This window comes from Salvelinus namaycush, chromosome 34 (assembly GCF_016432855.1).
Source record: "Salvelinus namaycush isolate Seneca chromosome 34, SaNama_1.0, whole genome shotgun sequence".
Lineage (NCBI taxonomy): Eukaryota > Metazoa > Chordata > Actinopteri > Salmoniformes > Salmonidae > Salvelinus > Salvelinus namaycush.
This window is the reverse complement of record NC_052340.1, coordinates 21,577,472-21,595,882: the sequence shown is the minus strand read 5'-3', so window position 1 is coordinate 21,595,882 and position 18,411 is coordinate 21,577,472. Positions and strand designations below refer to the sequence as shown.

The following is an 18,411-nucleotide window of genomic DNA, read 5'->3' as shown; positions in this document are numbered from 1 at the left end:
TGTATTGAACACAGATCATCCAGTCTTCAATTTTATTGATTATTTACGTAAAAAAATACCTAAAGTTGTATTACAAAAGTAGTTTGAAATGTTTTGGCAAAGTTTACAGGTAACTTTTGAGATATTTTGTAGTCACGTTTCACAAGTTGGAACCGGTGTTTTTCTGGATCAAACGCGCCAAATAAATTGACATTTTGGATATATATCGACGGAATTAATCAAACAAAAGGACCATTTGTGATGTTTATAGGACATATTGGAGTGCCAACAGAAGCTCGTCAAAGGTAAGGCATGAATTATATTTTTATTTCTGCGTTTCGTGTTGCGCCTGCAAGGTTGAAATATGCTTCTTTGTTTACAATGTTGCTATCCTCAGAAATTAGCATTGTTTGCTTTCGCCAAAAAGCCTATTTGAATTCTGACACGTTGGCTGGATTCACAACCAGTGTCGCTTTAATTTGGTATCTGTCATGTTTGATTTAATGAAAGTTTGATTTTTAAAGTATTTTATTTGAATTTGGCGCGCTGCATTTTCTCTGGCTTTTGGCCAAGTGAGACAGTAGCGTCCCGATTTTTGGATATAAATATGTACTTTACCGAACAAAACATACATGTATTGTGTAACATGAAGTCCTATGAGTGTCATCTGATGATCAAAGGTTAGTGATTAATTTTAACTCTATTTCTGCTTTTTGTTACTCCTCTCTTTGGCTGGAAAAATGGCTGTGTTTTTCTGTGGCTATGTACTGACCTAACATAATCGCAAGGTGTGCTTTCGCGGTAAATCCTTTTTGAAATCAGACACTTTGGTTGGATTAACGAGAAGTTTCTTTAAAATGGTGTATAATACTTGTATGTTTGAGGAATATTAATTATGAGATTTGTTGTTTTGAATTTGGCGCCCTGCAATTTCACTGGCTGTTGGTTAGGTGGGACGCTACCGTCCCACATATCCCAGAGAAGTTAAAGGGATATCAACCAGATTCCTTTTCCAATGGCTTCCACAGGGTGTGAACAGTCTTTAGACAGTTTCAAGCTCGACATTTTCTTTATCTCTTGTATTGAATAGTTTACCGTCCGGTTGAAATATTATCGATTATTTATGTTAAAAACAACCTGACGATTGATTATAAAACAACGTTTGACATGTTTCTACGAACTTTACGGATACTATTTGGAATTTGTGTCTGCCCTTCATGACCTGCACGAGCCTGTGGATTACTGAACATAACGCGCCAACCAAATGGAGGTTTTTGGATATAAAAATAAATCTTTATCGAACAAAAGGAACATTTGTGTAACTGGGAGTCTCGTGAGTGCAAACATCCGAAGATCAAAAGGTAAGCGATTCATTTTATTGCTTTTCTGACTTGTGACCAATCTACATTGCTGACAATTTGCCAGAATTTTACGTAATTATGACATTGTGCAATGTAACAGGAATATTTAGACTGATGGACGCCACCCGTTAGATAAAATACGGAACGGTTCCGTATTTCACTGAAAGAATAAATGTTTTGTTTTCGAGATGATAGTTTCCAGATTCGACCATATTAATGACCTAAGACTCGTATTTCTGTGTGTTATGTTACAACTAAGTCTATGATTTGATAGAGCAGTCTGACTGAGCGATGGTGGGCACCAGCAGGCTCGTAAGCATTCATTCAAACAGCACTCTCCTGCGTTTTGCCAGCAGCTCTGCTGTTTATGAATTCAAGCCTATCAACTCCCGAGATTAGGCTGGTGTGACCGATGTGAAATGGCTAGCAAGTTAGCGGGGTGCGCGCTAATAGCGTTTCAAACGTCACTCGCTCTGAGACTTGGAGTAGTTGTTCCCCTTGCTTTGCATGGGTAACGCCACTTCGAGGGTGGCTGTTGTTGATGTGTTCCTGGTTCGAGCCCAGGTAGCGGCGAGGAGAGGGATGGAAGCTATACTGTTACACTGGCAATACTAAAGTGCCTATAAGAACATTCAATAGTCAAAGGTATATGAAATACAAATCGTAGAGAGAGAAATAGTCCTATAATTCCTATAATAACTACAACCTAAAACTTCTTACCTGGGAATATTGAAGACTCATGTTAAAAGGAACCACCAGCTTTCATATGTTCTCATGTTCTGAGCAAGGAACTTAAACGTTAGCTTTATTAGATGGCACATATTGCACTTTTACTTTCTTCAACACTTTGTTTTTGCATTATATAAATCAAATTGAACATGTTTCATTATTTATTTGAGGCTAAATTGATTTTATTGACGTATTATATTAAGTTAAAATAAGTGTTTATTCAGTATTGTTGTAATTGTCATAAAAAAATAAAAATGTATTTGTAATAAAGTCGGCCGATTAATCGGTATCGGCTTTTTTTGTCCTCCAATAATCGGTATCGGCATTGAAAAATCATAATCGGTCGACCTCTAGTCCAAACCCGGTCTGTCACACTGACAACCAATTAGTAGCTTGTTAGTGTGGGTCATAACACACTGACCACCTTATAATAAAAAATGAAATCCCCTTTCCTGAAGGCAAAACTATAGGACTCTGTAGTATTTTGTGATCACACTATGTATACACTGTGAGCATTCATTTGACATCAGGCACCATGTTAGCAGTTAAAAAAATGGCAGGTCACTTAAGCAGTTAAATTGGCTCACACACAAGTTATTAACTTGTGTAGCAGCAGGCACAGTGTATTTTTAGTTATATAATTTATGGGTCACTCAGCTTGGCCCTTTGACAGCCTCCCTAATTAAAAATGTAAAAAAACCTTTCGTGACAAATATCCTTTCAGTTTTGCACATCTTTGATCCTGCCCCCTGGCTTATTCTGCATCACTGAGCTTGTCAAACACCCCCCAGGGAGCGATGAACCCCCCAGGAGAGATGACCCCGTTTGGGACGGACAGACAGCCATCACTCATCTATTCTCAACCCAGTCTGGAGAGCTGGGTGATGTGGACAGGGATGTGATAACCTCTACTCATAACAGGGCCCTGCCGTGATAGCGTCACACACACGCACTGCACTGTATGCATCAACAGGCAAAACATGCAAACACCGACCTCAAGGATAAAACATTTACAGTATATATGGTCTGTCACTGCAAGAAGCACAACGAGGCCAGAGCAAGCAAAGTGACTTTAAAAATACATGTCAGTTGCCAACAAAATAATAGGGAAAATTGTACAGAAGAAAGAATTGCATGGACAGGAACAACTGCTGAGAACAAAAGATACATTAGATTGTGCAGCGTGGCAGGACGCACAAACCCGAAGCTGGTGTGTTAGAGGAACAGTAGGCCCTGTGTAGAGCACATCACTGAACGCACAAGACAATTCTAGTATTCATGTTGCAACTGCGCAACTAACAACCGCTTACACAGAGAACACTGGTGAACCCGGAAAGAGGGATGTACCTAGTCAGTTGTCCAACTGAATGTATTCAATTGAAATGAGTCTTCTGCATTTAACCCAACACCTCAGAATCAGAGAGGTGCAGGGGGCTGCCATAGTCGACATCCACGTCTTCGTATTTTGGTTAAACTATCCCCAATTCAATGGAATTGCAACCCTCTGCATGCACAGTGCATTCTTACATCACATGTGCGGCTGATTCTCAAGATCTTGCACCCTAATGAGATGCTACTGAGCCCACACTACTATACTGTCTGAGCCAAGGACTACATGCTTTCTGGTTTTGATTACAATACTGGGTGGGGTGAATATATTTTATATGATATACATGATTTTTTGTTAACTAGTAAATAGTACCCTACAGAAAAGTGTGTTTAAATAATTTCTAACTTGTTAACAATTTCTGCTAGTTAGTTTTTGCTACCATGTAGGTTTTCGCTTGCTTGAGCTTGCTAAGTGAGGTGTGTTAATTCACCCGTTCACATGTATCTTACAAAGGAGTTGTTTAATCTAACTGCTTAACTATTTATCTGTTGATGGAATTGTATTTTATTTTTTGTATCATTTTTTTCTAATCTTTACAGGAAAATGCCACGGGCACTATCTGATAGCATTTCACTGCAGCTAATGTAGAAGGAACAGTTGTGTACATTTGCAAATACTGTGCCAAATCATATGTGAAGAATGCAACAAAGATGCAGAATCACCTGGCCAAGTGCATAAAGTTCCCTCAGCGCTCATAACAAGCAACCTCTGACAAAAGTTCCTCTACTTCAAAATTATGACTCAGGCACCTTATCGATAGCAACAGCTCATGGTCCTCCTGGAATTATATATTTTTTTGACTCAATGGAGGACCGTAGTCAGAAATGCTGATGAATGTCTTGCTCGAGCTGTGTATGCAACTGGTTCACCTCTAATGCTCACAGGCAATATGTATTGGAAGAGATTTCTGAATGTTCTTCGTCCAGCATACACCAACCAAACATGTTTATCTACTCATTTGCTGGATGCAGAGTTAAACATAGTTCAAGTTAAGATCAAGAAAATCATAGAGAAAGCAGACTATTGCAGTCATCTCTGATGGGTGGTCAAATGTTCGTGGGCAAGGAATAATTAACTACATGAAAAATTGAAAAATTGGTGGCCATCCGGGGCAAATTTGAGGCTTTTTGAGGCTGACAACGAGCCATCCTGAACAAGGTTGGAAAGTGACAGTAAAGATGAGGCCTCTGAGTCTGATGTTCAAGAGGTGGACATTGAGGAGGTCCATGGAGAAGACATGGAAGCCTGAAGGGAAGACAACCAAAGCTTTAGTTTCTAGACTATCATTTTACAGATGTTTGTTGAAATCGTTTTTGGGAGATGAATGATCCATCACAATATTCCCTTTCATTGTTCAGTGAAATCATCCCATGTGAAGAGTCAACTCATTTAAAAGTTCAATTCATAACTAAATAGTTTTATTTCTATTGGAAGGATTTAATAATTTGCAATTAAGTCTACTTATGATAAGGTAAAATGTTTATGTTTCTGTCTCCATATGATATGGTAAATATATCCAATGCAATAAACACCTACATTGAAATGGTATTAATATTAATTTGCATATATTCCCGTTAAATCCCACAGAAAGTTTCCACCTCTGAATATTCCCCAAAATGTGCAACCCTAGTGTTGACTCTTAGACTCATTCAGGTACAAAGAATAACATTTTCCAGCTCTGCATTACTAGTCTCGGCTGGCCGGTGATTGACTGAACACTGACGGACTTAGGTGCTAAGGGGGACTTTGGGAAGTAGTGTTTAGTCACTGTCGTGTTCTGGTCAACAAGACTCACTGTGCAGGGACCACTGTCATGTCAAACCTGCTGGGAAGGCCTAGACTGAGTCTACTGCTGCCTAGCAAGCATAGCCTAACAGGAGAAGCAACAACCGTCGTGTCCCGTCGTGTGCCGTGCCTTCGCACAGCGCCGTCTCCATCTGGAAAGCTACTGGATGTGCAGGATTTTGGTCAGCTTATCAAGGTCCTGTTGAGCAGCTGATCTTTTACAAAGTCATGTGTTCATGCAGGGCTGGAACCCCCAGTAGCTCTCCTGGAACCCCCAGTAGCTCTCCTGGAATCTCCTGGCAAGAGGACAAGCGTTAATGTCAAGTCCTGCTGTTCCATTAGGCTGAGATGAGAAGGGGGAAGTGATGCGTGACTGACTATTCTGAGCAGGTCAGTCAGGGTGAGAATTCTCTTTGTGTGCCCGTCTGTGGATAGCAGCCCAGAGACACTGCCCTGTGTCTGACCCAGGCAACGGGTACAACGCTTTGCATGCCAGATAGAACAGACTGTAAAACAGATGAGAAAAAGCAGCAGCTGGGGTGAGGTCTCACTAACATACTGGAAGGAATACTTCCTGGTGCGTGATTTAGTGACATGACACAGCGATCTCTCGACCTATAAGACTACGGTGAACCTGACCATCCGCTGAACTAAACTGAAAGACCAACTTGGTGGGAAAACCCAATTAATGCCATACATGATTATTAGAACATTACAAAACTCCCATCCTTCCAGATACATGTCACTGGGGACTAGGGCTTGATCTGAACAGCATGTGACAGAAAGAAAACAGATGTTTTGTTTGGGGGCAGTGCTTTGTGTTAGAGTTGGCTGAACCCAAGTGGTCCTTCATGCTACTCTATTTCTCTGTAATGCAAATATGTAACGCGTTGATCTATCACTTAGACACACGAGGACAATCACACATTTCTCAGAAACTGCCCAGGGCTCCCGCTCACTATCAATTGCTACCATCGTTCCCAAACTCAACCATTACTATTATCTTTTAGGCAGCTACTCGTGATAAAGGTTAGAAGTGCCTGTCTCAAACTATAATTGATAAAAATCAAAAACTGACTTGAGGGAAATTGCAATCAGTCATTTTAAATAATTCTCTCACTGATCAATTTGATCCCCAGTCTTACTCCCATGTCTCGCCATCCAGCCCCCTCTCCCTCATCTCTCCCCCTTGGTACATTTCCCTGTATCCTGCTCCCCATTTTCCATTTTAGTCAAACTGTGCTTTCCTGCTCTCCTCTCCTTTAGTTCAGACTCATGCAAAACCATATCAGTGGTCTTTTGCATGCCCCGTCTGGTCTCATCTGATTTAGGGGGAACAGAGGTGAACATTCTGTACATCAAGATTACCATCAAAAGAGCCTGCCGACTGACTAATACACTAACACAGTTATCTGGATACAAATGGGAGTAATATATTTGTATTAAGGCTCATTTTAGAATATCCAAGACCAGAAAGATGTGTAATGCATATCGATTGTCATTCTACTCGTCACAAAAATAATCTCAGCAAAAAAAAAAAAATGTTCTCACTTTCAACTACGTTTATTTTCAGCAAACTTGTGTAAATATTTGTATGAACATAAGATTCAACAACTGAGACAAACTGAACAAGTTGCACAGACATGTGACTATCAGCAATTGAATAATGTGTCCCTGAACAAAGGGGGGATCAAAATCAAAAGTAACAGTCAGTATCTGGTGGCCACCAGCTGCATTAAGTAGTTCAGTGCATCTCCTCCTCATGGACTGCACCAGATTTGCCTGTTCTTGCTGTGAGATGTTACCCCACTCTTCCACCAAGGCACCTGAGCAGGTTCTTAGACTGGGGCGAAGGTTCACCTTCCAACAGGACAACGATCCTAAGCACACAGCCAAGACAATGCAGGAGTGGCTTCGTCACAAGTCTCTGAATGTCCTTGAATGGCTCAGCCAGAGCCTGGACTTGAACCCAATCAAACATCTCTGGAGAGACCTGAAAATAGCTGTGCAGCGACACTCCCCTTCCAATCGGAGAGCTTGAGAGGATCTGCAGAGAAGAATGGGAGAAACTCCTCAAATACAGGTGTGCCAAGCTTGTAGCGTCATACCCAAGACACGATGCTGTAATCGCTGCCAAAGGTGCTTCAACAAAGTACTGAGTAAAGGGTCTGAATACTTATGTAAATGTTTTATGCAAATGTTTTTCTAAAAAGCTGTTTTTGCTTTGTCATTATGGGTAGTGTGTGTAGATTGATGACAAAAAAATTATTAGATTATAGAATAAGGCTGTAACGTAACAAAATGTATACTTTCCGAAAGCACTGCTTAATTGAGTTAATTATGCAACTTTAATTGTGATACAAACGTTGAGCTATAGGTTTGGATTTTTAATACATTACAAGGCTGCATGGTGGGACTAATGATGAATTGAAAAAAAGTCACATGAAAGGCATGAGCTCTGATTTGTTTCTTGTTCAAGCTGCACATGCTTCATTCACAATTTCACAAGCACTTGATAATATTGTCACCAGGTCTTAAATTTCCCGGTGGCATCCCCCTCGTGAGGCCATAATGCACCCTAAAAAATCCATGCCTTTTGCGGCCATTGTGCCCTTGGGCTGAATAGAATTATACTTTGTCAGCCAAAAAGAGTAGGCCTAACAAAAGCACTAGCCTATGTCACTACTATCCCCTATAGTACAAAAGTTGACCTATTCTATTGGTCAACTTGTCCTTCTGTGAAAATTATTTTGCTCAAACTTGAAAGTATGTATGCCAGTTAGGCTCTACAGCATCTATAAAGCTGATTAATGTGCTTAATTTTGAGAAGTTACTTGGCCACTAGTTGTGACAAACCTTATCAAAACATATAGGCCTATGGGCGAGGCTACATGAGGTGTGCGACTATGATTTGAAAAAGTTGCAACAAATAAAGACATGAGCCGTTTGTCTTACTGGACAAGGCTAATAATAATAGCAAAGTTTGTGGTCATACGCACATCCTTAAATACATAGGTGCTGGGCTAATAAAGAATACTAGCATAGAACAAGGCCCGCAAACTGTTAAAGCTCCCAATTCACTGCTTTATTGACAACGTTTCGATGCGAAACGGATCTACGTCCGATCAAAAAAGACCTGACGAACATCCGTTTCGGATCAAAACGTTGTCAATAAAGCGGTGAACTGGGAGCTAACCGTGTGCAGGCCTTCTTGTTCTATACTAGGCTAATATTGTCACCCATCGGACTATTCTTAATTAAAATTCTTTAAATATACAAAAGAATGTGTGAAATTTGTTTCGATTTCAAATAGACCATTATCATGGAACAGGGGCATCTAGGCTATACTCCTGTTGTAAAGCTTAGCAATGTGCTTAATATTAGAAAAGTTGATAGATAAATAGTAGGCCTAGCCTATAGAAAGCTGATGGGATCCTCTTTTTAATAGAGGCCATCAAAACCTTTAATGCAATTGCATAGGCTGTCATGAAGAGTGATTGGATTTTCAATAACATTTGCATTGATGTCAGAGTGATTAGAGGAACAATAGAGTGCTGAGTACCAGGCAGTTAGCAAGTTTGGTAGGCTACTAATGACCATCAGCAGCATCAGAGCTTGGAGAAGCCTAATTACCGTGACTAAACGGTCACATGGAATTTGACTGCCGTCATGACTCGACCGCCGGAGTGGTGGTAATATGGTCACTAACAGCCCTAGACACAAGTGACATGAGGAAGAGTAGACTAACTACAGTACAAAAGTGGCTATGGAAAAGCAAATGACCTTTGATCGAGTCACACACCTACTAAAAGGTGAAGACCAAGTGAATCCAAAACGGATTAAAACGCCCTTGGACCGTATATGAACACGTGAGTCATGCCGCAACTTAAGCAATTAAATTCATTAAAACTACTAGTGACTATATGATATAACAGTGGGAACATGAGGACTTTAAACTGTCCCTTACAGCCCAGGGTTTCATTCAGTGACCGATCACTTTTAAATGGGATATTTAAAAACATTACCATTTGACTGACTCAGCAGCACTGGCATAGTGGCAACATGGCCCTCCCTGACACTGGTGTGTGTGTGTGTGTGTGTGTGTGTGTGTGTGTGTGTGTGTGTGTGTGTGTGTGTGTGTGTGTGTGTGTGTGTGTGTGTGTGTGTGTGTGTGTGTGTGTGTGTGTGTGTGTGTGCGCGCGCGTGTGGGAGGGACAATGGATTACGGGACAGGCACAGCCGATGGGACTAGTGCTGGTGTGTCAAGACTCTGGACAGCTGACTGGCGCAGCACTGTTGGTTTGTGTGGAGACGAAAATGAATTGATCACCTCCCATGACCAGACAGGCTCTGAGGGTGGAGCGGAAGAACAGCAGCCTGCCGTTCCTCTGGAGCTTGTCCCTCCCAGGCTTTTATTGAACAGACCGACAGAAGAGGATGTGAAATTATTTGTGCTGTTCTGAAAGTTATGTTCCTAAGATGATCAACATGAGTAGCATGCACCTGTCTGATGGAGGGAGATGGAGTGGCAATCTGAGGGGTGTGGCACTGACTGGCAGTATAAAGGTGACCAAATGTCATCTTGGTTGCTATTCTTCAGAGTCCTTAAAATTAGTGAATGAAGCAATGTCACTTAACTTCTATAAAATACCTCATCACACCATCATCACATTTGTGAGACATACAAGGCAGGGGGGTAAAAAGAGAGAAATGAAGAAAGAGTGAGAGAGGGAGCAGAAAATAAAGATTGAGTGAGAACGAGAGTACAGTTGAAGTCGGAAGTTTACATACACTTAGGTTGGAGTCATTAAAACTCGTTTTTCAACCACTCCACAAATTTCTTGTTAACAAACTATAGTTTTGCAAAGTCGGTTAGGACATCTACTTTGTGCATGACAAGTAATTTTTCTAACAATTGTTTACAGACAGATTATTTCACTGTATCACAATTCCAGTGGGTCAGAAGTTTACATACATTAAGTTGACTGTGACAAACAGCTTGGAAAATTCCAGAAATTGATTTCATGGCTTTAGAAGCCTCTGATAAATGATGTCAATTAGCCTGAGTCAATTGGAGGTGTACCTGTGGATGTATTTCAAGGCCTGCCTTCCAACTCAGTGCATCTTTGCTTGACATCATGGGAAAGTCAAAAGAAATCAGCCAAGACCTCAGAAAAAAATTGTAGACCTCCACAAGTCTGGTTCATCCTTGGGAGCAATTTCCAAATGCCTGAAGGTACCACGTTCATCTGTACAAACAATAGTATGCAAGTATAAACACCATGGGACCACGCAGCCGTCATACCACTCAGGAAGAAGACTCGTTCTGTCTCCTAGAGATGAACGTACTGGTGCGAAAAGTGCAAATCAATCCCAGAACAGCAAAGGACCTTGTGAAGATGCTAGAGGAAACAGGTACAACAGTATCTATATCCACAGTAAAACGAGTCCTATATTGACATGAGCTGAAAGGCCGCTCAGCAAGGAAGAAGTTTGGAGGAAAAGGGGGGAGGCTTGCAAGCCAAAGAACACCATCCCAACCGTGAAGCACAGGGGTGGCAGCATCATGTTGTGGGGGTGCTTTGCTGCAGGAGGGATTGGTGCACTTCAAACTAGATGGCATCATGAGGATGGAAAATGATGTGGATATATTGAAGCCACATCAGTCAGGAAGTTAAAGCTTGGTCGCAAAAGCTTGGTCGCAAATGGGTCTTCCAAATGGACTCTGACCCCAAGCATACTTCCAAAGTTGTGGCAAAATGGTTTAAGGACAACAAAGTCAAGGTATTGGAGTGGCCATCACAAAGCCCTGACCTCAATCCTATAGAAAATTTGTGGGCAGAACTGATGAAGTGTGTGTGAGCAAGGAGGCCTACAAACCTGATTCAGTTACACCAGCTCTGTCAGGAGGATTGGGCCAAAATTCACCCAACTTATTGTGGGAAGCTTGTGGAAGGCTACCCGAAACGTTTGACCCAAGTTAAACAATTTAAATGCAATGCTACCAAATACTAATTGAGTGTATGTAAACTTCTGACCCACTGGGAATGTGATGAAAGAAATAAAAGCTGAAATCATTCTCTACTATTATTCTGACATTTCACATTCTTAAAATAAAGTGGTGATCCTAAATGACCTAAGAGAGGGAATTACTACTAGGATTAAATGTCAGGAATTGTAAAAAACTGAGTTTAAATGTATTTGGCTAAGGTGTATGTAAACCTCCGACTTCAACTGTATACATACACACAAAAAGTAGGTCACATGGGGGAGAGGCATGCCGTGAGGTGTTGCTTTATTTGTTTTTTGAAACCAAATTAGCTGTTCACTTGTACTATATGAGATGGGAGTTCCATGCCATCATTATTATGTATAATACTGTATGTTTCCCTGCAGGACTTGCTTTGTGGAGTGTGGTGTCAAAAAAAGCTGAGCATCTCTTTATCGCAGACAGACTTCTCCCCATCTTCACAACCACTGAATCAATATGTTTTGACCATGACGGTTTACAATCTAAAGTAACACCAAGCAATTTAGTCTCCTCAACAGCCACACCATTCATTACCAGATTCAGCTGAGGTCTAGAACTTAGGGAATGATTTGTACCCAATACAATGCTCTTAGTTTTAGAGATGTTGGGGGACCAGTATATTACTGGCCACCCATTCTAAAACTGACTGCAACTCTTTGTTTAGGGTTGCTGTGATTTCACTACTTGTGGTTGCAGACGTGTATAGGGTTGAATCATCAGCCTACATGGACACAGGCTTTGTTGAATGCCAATGGCAGGTCATTGGTAAAAATATTTTTTTTAAGAATAGAGGGCCTAGAGAACTGCCCTGTGGTACACCACACTTTACATGTTGAACATTAGAGAAGCTTCCATTAAAGAAAACCCTCTGTGTTCTATTAGATAGATATCATGGATTATGAGCTATGGCAGAGGTTGAAAAGCTACAACATAAGTTCTCAACAAGTTATGGTCAATAATATTCAAGGCTGCACTGAAATCGAACAGTACAGCTCCCACAATATTCTTATTATCATCAATTTATTTTAACCAATCAGCCATGTGTGTCAGTGCAGCACAGGTTGAGTGCTCTTCTCTATAAGCAAGCTGAAAGTCTTAATTGTTTACAGAGAAATAGCATTGTATTTGGTCCCTATCAAAAATCCAACAGTTTGCCTATCCCAGCTCTGCATCTGTGTGGTCATGATGCACAATGGATGTAGCCCACCCAGGTGGCTACAGGGTCAGGTGACCTATGAACATGACTGAGGTCATGGGTTCAAACTCCAGATGTCAATAATTTGGAGTGTGGGGGCCATGAATGGTTCTACACCAGAAAATAAAATATGGACTGCTTCCAACCCCAGGGAATTATTCAATGATTAGGCCTATATGCAACCACCATAAACTGGTAATAGTTTTCCATTTAATGGGTTAGTTGTAAGCCTAGTCAAAAGAGTAAGCAAGGCCTACTCTGGTGACAACGAGGTTAAATGTACCATCCACTAAAACGCATTAAGGAAATAAAAATCATTATCTATATATAACTGGCTCCTCCACTGGTCCATCACACAGTAACCAGTCATCAGACACTTCATCTGGACAGTGCCCATGCCAGTTAGTTGGTGTGGTTACCCGTTACTCCAGGGGATAAAGCATTTACCACCAACAAACTGGAACAGATCCACTGGAATAGGCGTCCGATTTGGCAAACCCACATCCGTTGTAAAATACTGTATCTCTCTACTGTTTGCTCACGTCTGTAGACTCGCTCACAGACGTAAACTCCGCTGTGACAATGGGAAATCAAATTGAAACTGAAACCAGACATACAAGTTCTGCAAAAGTGTACACCACAACAGTGGCATAATATTTTCAGCAAAAAATTCCTTTCCTAATGTAAGTAACAATTACGGTGGCCTATTCGGTGTCCCTGTTATCGACATTATGAGTTGCTGAATGTTCTGCATGTTGTCAACTATAAACATGTTTGGAAATGGTTTATTTGCTTGCAGCCACAGAACATTTTCATTATATCGTTTCGAAAACATTCTAATCAGTGTATTAATCTTTCGTCATTATTTTCCAAGCTATTGGGATGAATGAATAAAACGTCCTTTACAAGTAACGTTAGATGCCAAAGACAAGTTATAGTTTCTCAAGTTACCAAGCCGCGCTTCCCAGTAGACTTAATTTGATTCCAAAAAGTCCTAAATTAGCCTTCTCATGCGGGTTGAGTCGGTGCCGACATAAAAACATGTACCAAAAAAAAGTTGTACACATTGACAGGTTTTCTAAACATCACGAAGAAAGCATAATGAACAACACTATGTGTTGAAACATGATTATATTCGACGCAATAAAATGATATAGGCAAGATATGTTTTTACTTACGTTCCAATGTAGCCAACAGCCTCGCCTGGCGCTCGACAAAGCTCTCACGAGGCCAAGGTCCCTCCTTGAGCAAAACAAAACCAAAACTGTTGGACTTTGCGTCGAAGATATTCATTTGGTTTCACTCAAGCCTTAACAACAAATCTTCTATGCTGTTTCATTCGCGAATTTTCTCTATCGACGGGAATTCGAGACCGGCGGCTTCTTTGTTCCGCGAGCCATTCCTTGGATATCGCCATTCATGTGTCGCTGACACACACACTGATTGGCCACGTCGCTCGAGGGATAGGATCGGGAATAGGTGAAGGCTAGGGCACCAGCAGAGCCATTTCTTTTCGCCGTCCTAAAGTCTGCCTTTTCACGTAGCAATGATATAACGATACAACTCAACACTGACCTCGGAAAGTGAATAAGAAGCCCAGTCTAAATTTGACAACACATCAGTGTTGAGAGAGAGTTGAAAGTTTTATGCAACTAGCCTAAATGCAACTAAATATACGGAACAAAAATATAAACCTAACATAAAGTGTTGGTCCCATGTTTCATGAGCTGAAATAAAAGATCCCAGAAATTTTCCATACACACAAAAAGCTTATTTCTCTCAAATTTAGTGCACACATTTGTTAACATCCCTGTTAGTGAGCATTTATCTTTTGCCAAGATAGCCCATCCACCTGACAGGTGTAGCATATCAAGAAGCGGATTAAACAGCATGATCATTACACAGGTACACCTTGTGCTGGGAACAATAAAAGGCCAGTTATAAAATGTGCAGTTTGTCACGCAACACAATGCCACAGATGTCTCAAGTTTTGAGGGAGCGCACAAGTGGCATGCTGACTACAGGAATGGCCACCACAGCTGTTGCCAGACAATTTAATGTTAATTTCTCTACCATAAGACGACATTTTAGAGAATTTGTCAGTACGTCCAACCGGCCTCACAACCACAGACCACGTGTAACCATGCCAGCCCAGGACCTCCACATCCGGCTTCTTCACCTGCGGGATCGTCTGAGACCAGCCACCCGGACAGCTGATAAAACTGTGGGTTAGCACAACCAAAGAATGTCTGCACAAACTGTCAGAAATCATCTTAGGGAAGCTCATCTGCGTGATCGTCGTCCTCACCAGAGTCTTGACCTAACTGCAGTTCGGCGTCGTAACCAACTTCAGTGGGCAAATTATCACCTTTGATGGCCACAGGCACGCTGGAGAAGTGTGGATGGCAGACAGCATGTATGGCGTCGTGTGGGCGAATGGTTTGCTGATGTCAACGTTGTGAACAGAGTGCCCCATAGTGGCGGTGGGGTTATGGTATGGACAGGCATAAGCTACAGACAACAAACACAATTGCACTTTTTTGATAGCAATTTGAATGCACAGAGATTCCGTGACGAGATCCTGAGGCCCATTGTCGTGCCATTCATCCGCCACCATCACCTCATGTTTCAGCATGATAATGTACGGCTCCATGTCACAAGGATCTGTACACTATTCCTGGAAGCTGAAAATATCCCAGTTCTTACATGGCCTGCATACTCACCAGATATCTCACCCATTGAGCATGTTTGGGATGCTCTGGATCGGCGTGTACGACAGCATGTTTCAGTTCCCGCCAATATCCAGCAACTTCGCAGCCTTTGAAGAGGAGTGGAACATTATTCCACAGGCCACAATCAACAGCCATCTCTTTGCTAAAGCTAAAGAGATATGTTGCGCTGCATGAGGCAAATTGTGGTCACACCAGACACTGACTGGTTTCTGATCCACACCCCTACCTTTTTACAAAAGGTATCTGTGACCAACAGATGCTTATCTGTATTCCCAGTCAAGTGAAATCCATAGACTAGGGCCTAATTCATTTATTTCAATGAACTAATTTCCTTATATGAACTGTAACAGTAAAATGTTTGAAATTGTTGCATGTTGCGTTTATATTTTTGTTAAGCGTATTATAGGCCTACATAGCCAAATTTTGGACTAAAGGAGCCTAACATTTGTACTTAGTCCAAGGACCTTCTATTTAAAGGGTGAATTGGCTCTGGAAGCCAAACAGCCAAATACTCTATCTAAAAGTGAATCCATTCTCAATTGCGGTATGGTTCTATTTATTTATTTAACTAGGCAAGTCAGTTAAGAACAAATTCTTATTTTACAATGACGGTCTACCCCGTCCAAACCCTCCCCTAACCTTGACGATGCTGTGCCAATTATGCGCCGCCCTATGGGACTACCGATCACAGCCGGTTGTGATACAGCCCACGATCAATCCAGGGTCTGTAGTGACGCCTCTAGCACTGAGATGCAGTGCCTTAGACCGCTGCGCCACTCAGGAGCCCAAGAAACATAAATCCCTCTACTTTAATATCACATACAAACTATTTCACAAATGCACAATGTACACTTACTGTAGACTGTTTTAACTGGATGTTACACAGTTGCAGCTGACAGTATTCTTCAGTGACAACATGTTACAGGTGTTCAGAGACGCAGACAGATAATTAGCACGTGGTCCACTCTGTCTTCTGTCTGTTTTCCGTAAACAAGCGTGGTAACATAGAAATATGGCAGTGTAGGAACCCTAACCCTAAAAAGGAATGTATGAATTTAACCTTTTACATTTTTTATGATTTCTCGCCATTATGAAAGATAAGGCCCTTGGGCTTCCAAAACCGTACCACAAGCGATGTGTATTAATGTTCAGACCGAGCGTTGCGGCTCTTAACAAAATTCCCCCCTCAGACGACACCTTTGTCCAATGACTCTTCTATGTAATGGAATAGAACTGAGAGTTATGATCAAGGGCTAAGGCATACACAGCTATAGCCTTGAATACATGCTTGTAGGCTCTTCTCCTAATAGGTCTACAGAGAGTAAGATAGGCCTACATAAAGGTAGACCAGATAGTAGACATAGGCATAATGATTTACGGCCTATAGATTCTGGCCTCAGGGACAGGATATCGAAATAGCATGAAATCAATTCCAATACTAAACATCGCCATTGATCACAAGTCATAGTACAACCATATTGATTATATTTTGTCATTATACACATTACCATTGATCGCCCGACGGTATACATCTTTTTTAACGGCTTGACTGCATTCACCTTAGAATTGTTCAAATGGTGCATGGGGTATGCTTATTCTGTGCTGTGCTCAGCCTGCATATCCTTGTGTGTGTGTGTGTGTGTGTGTGTGTGTGTGTGTGTGTGTGTGTGTGTGTGTGTGTGTGTGTGTGTGTGTGTGTGTGTGTGTGTGTGTGTGTGTGTGTGTGTGTGTGTGTGTGTGTGTGTGTGTGTGTGTGGTCAGACTGCCAGATGGATGTGTTCTCATTGCTGTTGACACACCTGAAGCTTGAGTAACAGCTGCCTGCTCAGCACTTTTATAAAACTATGGACATTCTCTCTCTTCATCTCTTTCCCTCTCTCTCTCTCCCCTTCTCTCTCTTTCTCGCTCTCTTTCTTTCTCTCTTTCCCTCTCTTTTTCTCGCATTCTCTCTCTCTCTTTCCCTCTCTCTTTCTCGCATTCTCTCTCTCTCTATCACTCTTGCTCTATCTCTCTCTATCTCTCTCTCTCTCTGTCTCTCTCTATCTCAGGCTATGACTGATCATCATCAGTTGGATGTTTATGTCTTAATGAGCATTTTGCTGGGTCTGTGAGTTACAGACAGTGTGTGTGTGTGTGTTCTGTGAGCTACAGACAAACTGTGTGTGTGCTGTGAGCTACAGACAGACGGTGTGTGTGTGTGTATACAGTTCATTCGGAAAGTATTCAGACCCATGGATTTTTTTCACATTTTGTTACGTTACAACCTTAGTCTAAAATAGATTTTTTTTTTTAACATTCCTCATAAATTCCTCATTCCTCAAGATGAACGGAGCAAAGTACAGAGATCCTTGATGAAAACTTGCTCCAGAGCACTCAGGACCTCAGACTAGGGTGAAGGTTCACCTTCCAACAGGACAATGACCCTAAGCACACAGCCAAACCAATGCAGGAGTGGCTTTGGGACAAGTCTCTGAATGTCCTTGAGTGGCCCAGCCAGAGCCCGGACTTGAACCCAATCGAACATCTCTGGAGAGACCTGAAAAGCAAAAACAGGTTTTTAGATATTTTAGCAAATTTATAAAAAATAAAAAACCTGGGTATGATGCTACAAGCTTGGCACACCTCTCAAGCTCTGTGAGGGTTGATGGAGAGCGTCGCTGCACAGCTATTTCCAGGTCTCTCCAGAGATGTTCGAAACACCATTCACTGCATTCCAGCCATTATACTTCATTCCAGACATTATTATGAACCTCCACTGCACCTGATATAGGATAAAGTTGTCTCCAGACACTGATCTAAGGTCAGTTTGATAGTTTTCCCCCCTAATGATTAGGATAATGGGAAGGAGAAGCTGGTTGTTAATGGTTAGGATTACGGGAAGGGGAAGATGGTCATTAATATATGCTTACGAGTAACATCTACTTCGAGTGGCTCACCTTCCCAGAGCAGTCATCTGTGTGTCACTGCTGAAGAGGAGTGTCTATCTAAGACTGGGGTCTCCCCTCATCCTCTTACACGCAGCCTCCCTCTTCCACCAGTTATTTCTCTGCAAGATGGGAGGTGCCTCTGCAATGCTGGAAAAGTGATAGAGGGGGAGTAGAGCAGGGATTCAGAGAGACAGGCAGGCAATGAGAAGTGACAGTAAAGGATAGAGGGAGATGGGGAAAGATTGACATCAAGTATACTTTAAAGAGTAGGAAGGGTGAGAA

The 18,411-nt window shown here is 41.7% G+C and overlaps 1 protein-coding gene across 1 annotated transcript in view; it reads right to left on the bottom strand.

Moving 5' to 3' along the window:
- Nucleotides 1-13,933, bottom strand: part of LOC120029112 (SPRY domain-containing SOCS box protein 4-like) — a 47,767-nt gene extending 33,834 nt beyond the window's left edge. The window contains exon 1 of the mRNA XM_038974422.1: nucleotides 13,649-13,933. The gene's annotated coding sequence lies outside the window, so the exon portion shown is untranslated. The remainder of the gene's footprint in view (nucleotides 1-13,648) is intronic.
- Nucleotides 13,934-18,411: the final 4,478 nt, after the last annotated feature.